General features: G+C 33.4%; 1 long non-coding RNA gene across 9 annotated transcripts; it reads left to right on the top strand.

Moving 5' to 3' along the window:
- Positions 1-1,341: 1,341 nt before the first annotated feature.
- Positions 1,342-5,015, top strand: LOC141677015 (uncharacterized). 9 transcript variants are annotated; one of them, XR_012557297.1, is made up of 8 exons: positions 1,342-1,548; positions 1,622-1,670; positions 1,828-1,904; positions 2,034-2,260; positions 2,358-2,394; positions 2,624-3,554; positions 4,383-4,457; positions 4,767-5,015. It is a non-coding gene; the product is annotated as an uncharacterized LOC141677015 (long non-coding RNA). The 9 variants fall into 9 exon arrangements; XR_012557291.1 differs by having other exon boundaries at positions 2,034-2,091; positions 2,178-2,260; positions 2,624-5,015; XR_012557295.1 differs by having other exon boundaries at positions 2,624-2,756; positions 3,478-5,015.
- The last annotated feature ends 1,285 nt before the right edge of the window (positions 5,016-6,300 follow it).

The raw sequence follows: 6,300 nt of genomic DNA, 5'->3' as shown, positions 1-6,300 counted from the left end.
GAAAAAGGGAGGAGTTGTGATTAAAAATGTTCTCACTCAGAGACATATAACTATGAATCCGGATGGAGCAAAAGCTTGCTATATGTCACTAGAGGAGTTGATGATTAAAATAACTCCTATCAGAAACGTGAGAGCTGCTATCTATCAACTGTCGAATAAATATGAATATGAAAAGAACTTGAAGATCAGATTAAAGGAGATAATGCTGAAGAAGATTGATGACAGGGTTAAAGCCTTTATCCAGAGATACTGCAGAGCTTATGAAGAAATATGAAGATCAAATTCCGAAAAAAAGTATGCTTTATACTCTACATTTTACCTCTCTGGTTTTTAGCACTAGACAACACTTTAGAATTTATGTTTATTCTGGAAAGCATAAATTGGGGGAGATTGTTGGAAATTGTCTATGTCAGGAATCAGGATCTACTAAAGAGTCAGGATCTCAAAGAGGTACCATGATGTGTAGCCAATCAGGATATGTCTGACAGTCAGGATTTGTCAAGCCGTTAGGATCTGATGCAGTCAGGATATGCATCAGGATTGGAAGACTTTCAGGATGTGATTGGATAAATCACAACTACAGGATAGATCATAATCTGCTGATTTATAGGATCTTGGTTGTTGATTTAGATATGTATAGAAACTAGATAAATCATATTATAACATATCTTGTAATTGATAGAAATTTATTGTAGCTACGTGATATATAAACACAGATTAGGTTATCACTTTGTGGTGTGCATTATGATCTCTCCAGCTTTGTCTGATTTGATTTATCTTTCTGAGTATTTCTGATTTAGCAAACTTTGTTAATCCAAAGTCTATCTTCATTGCAGTAAATTCCTTGGTTAAGATACTGTAACTTTCCTCAAGAATCTATTAGAATAGCCATATTATCTCATTTCCACCCTTGTATCTGAAAACCAATCTCTCTGGAAGTTTAGTAGTAGCATCAATTCCTCTCACTTCTTCTAATTCTTCTAAATAGAGTTGAATATCATAAAATTCTTTAATTCACTACTAGAAATAGTACCTACGACATCACCCCTTTAACATCGGTTAGAAATGTCACCGATGTTAAAAGCAGTTTTAACATCGGTCACTTCAAAACCGATGTTAAAGATGTTGTAAGACATCGGTATCTTAACCAACCGATGTCTATAATCGTTTTTAAAAAAAGTAAAAAAGGCCCGCTTCTTTCTTTCCCCCGTTAATACACCAAAAAATTCCCCCCCTAACCAAAAATTTATACACAGTTTCCCCCCTTAACCAAAACTTTTCCCCCCTCTCTCTCTCATTCTCTCTTCTCTCTCTCTCTCTCCTTCTCTCTTCTCTCTTCTCTCTCACTCTCTCGTCTCTCATTCTCTCATTTTATCTTCTCTCAGTCTCTCTTCTCTCTGATCTCTCATTGTCTCTCTTCTCAATCACTCTCTATAAACCTAACTACACCCCTATTTGTACAAACCTTTAATTAAACTCGATTAATTCCTAACTCGAGCTCGATTGGTGCTAAATATTCTTGAAAGAAGTTGGGTCTACTCGATTTGTGTGAGAAAATTAAGTTTATTTCGAATTTATTTTCAAATTTTATATTTTTATTTTAAGAGAGTTTTGTTTACAGGTCTCTGGAGTTTTGATAGTGTTGAAATAAGTTGGGTTTGCTTGATTAGGTAAGATTAACTTCTAATCTACTCGATTAAAAGTTGGTGTATTTATTGTTAATCTTGAAAGAAGTTAGGTTTACAGATCTATATAAGCTGTACTGGTGGCCTTGTTATTGTTACTGCTATATTTGATGATTGACTAAATGAGTGATTGATTTTACAGGATGATTATGCGGCTAAAGATGGCGAGTACAAGACTAAATTCAAAAAAGAAACCATTTCTTTTTTCTTCTTAGCTACGTGAGTTGTATATATGATCTCGATTAGTTTATTTTGATCATTATATATTGCCTTCTGTGTTAATTGTTTCTGCAGTTTTGCTCGAGTATAGTAGCTTCTTCTAAATTCATTGTTTTATTGTGGGTGTAGATATGGTGATGGTGAACCCACGGACAACACAGCTAGATTCTACAAGTGGTTTTCGGAAGTAATTTCCCGTATCCTGTTATATGAATTTTCTACTTGTCCATGTTACATTGGATTTGTAGTTATTTTAGAATATTTCCAAACAAGGAAAAGAGAAGGGGGAATGGCTTAACAATCTCCAGTATGGAGTATTTGGTCTTGGCAATAAACATTATGAGCATTTTAACAAGGTGTGAAGTAAATGCCTATAGATTAAAAAAAAGAGAAGATTCTATTTCATATCACTTGTACGATTGTACTTAATGGTTGTTAATTTCTCAATTATAGATTGCAAAGGATGTGGATGACGGCCTTGCAGAGCAGGGTATGTAAATGTAAAGAGTTTCTCTTTCTTTTGGTTTTAGGTTAAATATATTGATAATGTTGGGTTCATTAGAGATGCCTATGACTGCTTGTGTGTCGTGTCTTCTTAACTTCCATTGTTAAGTTCTGTGTGTGTTTTGATCTAACACTTGTTATCTTCTTTTCACCATTTGCGAGTGCCAACTCTAAAAATACATTTTCTTTTACTTATTTGACCCATTTAATTACAGTATGAAGGAGCAGTGAATGAGGATGGAAGGGGATAAACCGTCCGTGACAAATTTGCACATTCATCTGGTAAACTTGGTTTTAATATTAACTGGTTCCGAAAAGTTCCTTACAGAGCAAAACCCTATTATCAAGGTTAGCTAATAGCTACAACATATTAATGCCAGATTATATGTGATTTAACCTCCACTGTGTGTACTATTCGACATTTGTTAGAGACTGAAAAGTTGCATTCCCCTTTAAATTCTCTTTTTTTCTCTTATAATATCAGCTCAATAGTGTTGAACCTGTTGAGAGTGCTATACTATCAGGAGGAAAGCCCAGTAAGAATTGGATGGCAGATCTTGTATAATATAAATATTTCATATTTCTATTCGTTAACTGCATAATCCTATAACTATCCGCTCCTTCCTGGTTTAAAAGTATAAAAATTAAGGTCACAAAGTATTTGACAATGTTAATCATGCCAAATTACCAGAAGTTACAACGGGAAAATGATAATAAACTGCACATAATAGACAATTTTTATGCTAAATTAGATGTTGGAATAGTTGTTTTATTCTATGGATAAAGGATCTAATTGATAGTGTACTAAGTGGATTGGGCATGACAGTTACTTTAAATAGTAAAAAGCAATTTTGAGTTGAAGAAATACCTAAATAATGCAATCCACATAAGAGAAGTCAGAGTTTAATATTAAACTAATACTAAATGATCAAAATAAGTCTGATACTGCTCTTTTATTGTTCCAGAGTTCATTGGTTCCCCTTATCTTGATTTCTAGAGTACTGCATAGAATTAGAAATATGATTGTGACTGAATTTCCATACTAACTTGGAATCACTTAGTATTCCAGGGGCTGTGGAAATGCGTTGGGTTGATACTTATTTTCCTTTTACCAATCCATTATTTGAATTCGAGATATACTTTCAGGTACTTAAACTTGATTGCTTTTTCGTTTGTATTCTTTTTGAAACTATCAAAGAATTCGAACAAATGTGACAAAAAGAAAAAGAAGAATACGTACTAAAAAAAATTATATCAAATAGGACCTTTAAAAAGTTCCATAGCAGAAATTCCGTTCTCAACTGTTGCAGTTGCAACTGAAAGGGCCAATTCTAGCTTCACTGACATATAAGACCAATAATTTGTTTTACAAAATCAAGCAAAATTAGTAATTCTTAAATTTTTAAAACCAAGAATTTATTTTAAAGCATTAAATATTTACCTAGTTGATCACTTGATCTTCAAGTGCCTAGAGTTGAAAATCATCAAATTCAAAGGATATAATTTTGCAAGATAAATCAACTTTAGTTTGTTTGGAGATGAGGAGTGATGTTAATTAAGATAAGCTATGCAGTGACTTCCCAAATAGCCAGATCCTGTAGTGTGAGTGTGACAGGGGTTAGAAGGAATTCTTAGTTGAGAAGCACTCTTCACTCGTATAAATAAGAAAATTTTATGGTGTCAGTTTTCGTACTTACCCCTGTTCAAGTCTGCCACTGGCAAGGAGTAGTTAAGCAGGACTACCATTTGATTCTCTTAGAATGATATAAGGTATTTGTATTATTAGGACACCAGTCATTTAATAGGTGTCAAGTGATGAAGCAATAGAAACTGCAAAACTTCTTGTCGTAAAAGAAGGATTGCTGGTAAGTTTAACCATTTTTTCACTCGAAATGGATCTCTTTCGGACTTCTATATTGCCTTATGATGCTCTGCGCAGTTTATCTGCATCTGATTGTTAAGTATCTTTTACAGGTGGGAATATCATCTGGTGCTGCAGCTGCTATTAAAATCGCAAACAGGCCATAAAGTGCAGTAAAAATGATAGTTGTAAGTTTGTTTATTTTTATTATGAACACCAAGAAACTATATTTGGTAAATTAGCTTGTCTTCATCCATCTGCAAGAATGCTCCTACTAAATCATTTTTCATGTATCCTATAAACAATTAAGTTGGCAGTTTGGTAGTGTTTAAGATTTAACATTTAGGAAATTATCTATAAACAAGAAACTAGCTAAAGCAACTATTCATGTATTCGTATGTGGTCAGTGACTAATACTAGACTTAGCTTCTAAATATAAGTTTGATATTTGTGAAGTAAATAGTTTGTAATATTTTCTTATACTTGTCTCCTATCAGCATTCACTTCATGTATGTACTTTTTTTATTATAAAGACAAGCTCAAGGGGGAGCTATACGTGATGCTGCCAACTTTGCTTCAGCTGATACTATTTATGGTTCAGCAGCATATCCATCCGGGAGAATTGCTTGGGGAATGCGGCTTTAGTGAGCTAGATAGGTTAGGAAGGTGATTGTAAGTAGATAGTTTTTGATGTTGATGTAGATGTATTTATAGAAATATGTTGGTTGAATGCTGATATATAAGTTTTTTGGTATATATTTGTTCTTATTTAAGTTTGTTTTTTTATTGATATAGCTTTTATTTTAATTAAAGAGTATGATGTATCTTGGATAGATATAACATCATTTAATTATTAACCAACTGATGTCAAAAATAAGCAAAACACAACAATTTTGACAGGAAAAATGATGTAAATAGGAACTTTCACATCTCTAACCTAAGCGAAACCGATGTGATATGCCATATTGAACATCGCTAACCTAATTGAAATCGATGTGATATGCCATATTTAACATCGGTTATATGTAGCAACCGATGTACTATAGAAAATAAGACATCATTTCTTTTAAGAATCTGATGTCTATTAGTTTAATGTTCTTCCTTGTTATATGTTTATATTGCTTCTTAACCTCCTAATTACCATTTTTCACAATCTAGTGTTAACATGTTATTAAAAAAAGGGCTATTATACATCAGTTTGCTAACAAAACCGATGTCTATGTACATCTTTAACATCAGCTAAAAACCGATGTTAAAGGCCCCTACTTTTCTCTACACATGCGAAGACATCGGTTTGAAAAAAAAAGACATCAGTTTATAACCGATGTCTAAGGGCATTTTTCTAGTAGTGATTTCACAGATGTAGAGATTATCATCTTTATTGACAGTAGGCTTCTATGGTTTTGATATGGCTTTTGTTGGAGGTAGGGTAGGATTTTTCTTCTTTTTTTATTTTCCTTTCTTGGTTGGTAAGGGGATGTTCAAATTAGGGATTGGTAAACTCTCCCAATCTATGGGTTCTTCTTTTGGCACTATTGGTTCACCATGATAGTTTACCTCATGATGTACCTTGGTTCAACAGATTGAGATGGCTCAATCTTCTCCTCTGAAACTTTACTTTCCCACCTACCATATCTCATCTTTATTTTTTCCTATTTTCCACTCAGGCTTCTCTTCCTTTTTATCAGCCAATGTCTTTTTAATTTCAGTAGCAGACTTCTAAATTTTCTTTTAAGCTTCCTTAGTAGCCTGCTTTTTCTTTGGCTGTGACTTTAGTCTCAAGTCTTCTTCTTTCTTTGCTTCTGCAAAATTGGGATGTCCACTCATTATACAGATCAGTTTTCCATGTCGATAAATTCTTGATATCCTATTTCTCAATGTTGAATCTTTGGTTGTCTTGTAGATAGCAATTGACATGAGTTTCTGCTCATCAGGCTTGAGAGGCGAGTAATCTAGCTCCATTGGGTGTTTACTTGTAAATCTGAAATTTGAAGATTTAGGCTTGACTACCACAATAGGCTTTAGCTCATT

The sequence above is a fragment of the Apium graveolens genome, chromosome 8, assembly GCF_009905375.1.
Source record: "Apium graveolens cultivar Ventura chromosome 8, ASM990537v1, whole genome shotgun sequence".
Classification (NCBI taxonomy): domain Eukaryota; kingdom Viridiplantae; phylum Streptophyta; class Magnoliopsida; order Apiales; family Apiaceae; genus Apium; species Apium graveolens.
Note: the sequence above shows the minus strand (reverse complement) of the source record. Positions and strands in the feature narration are given on the sequence as shown.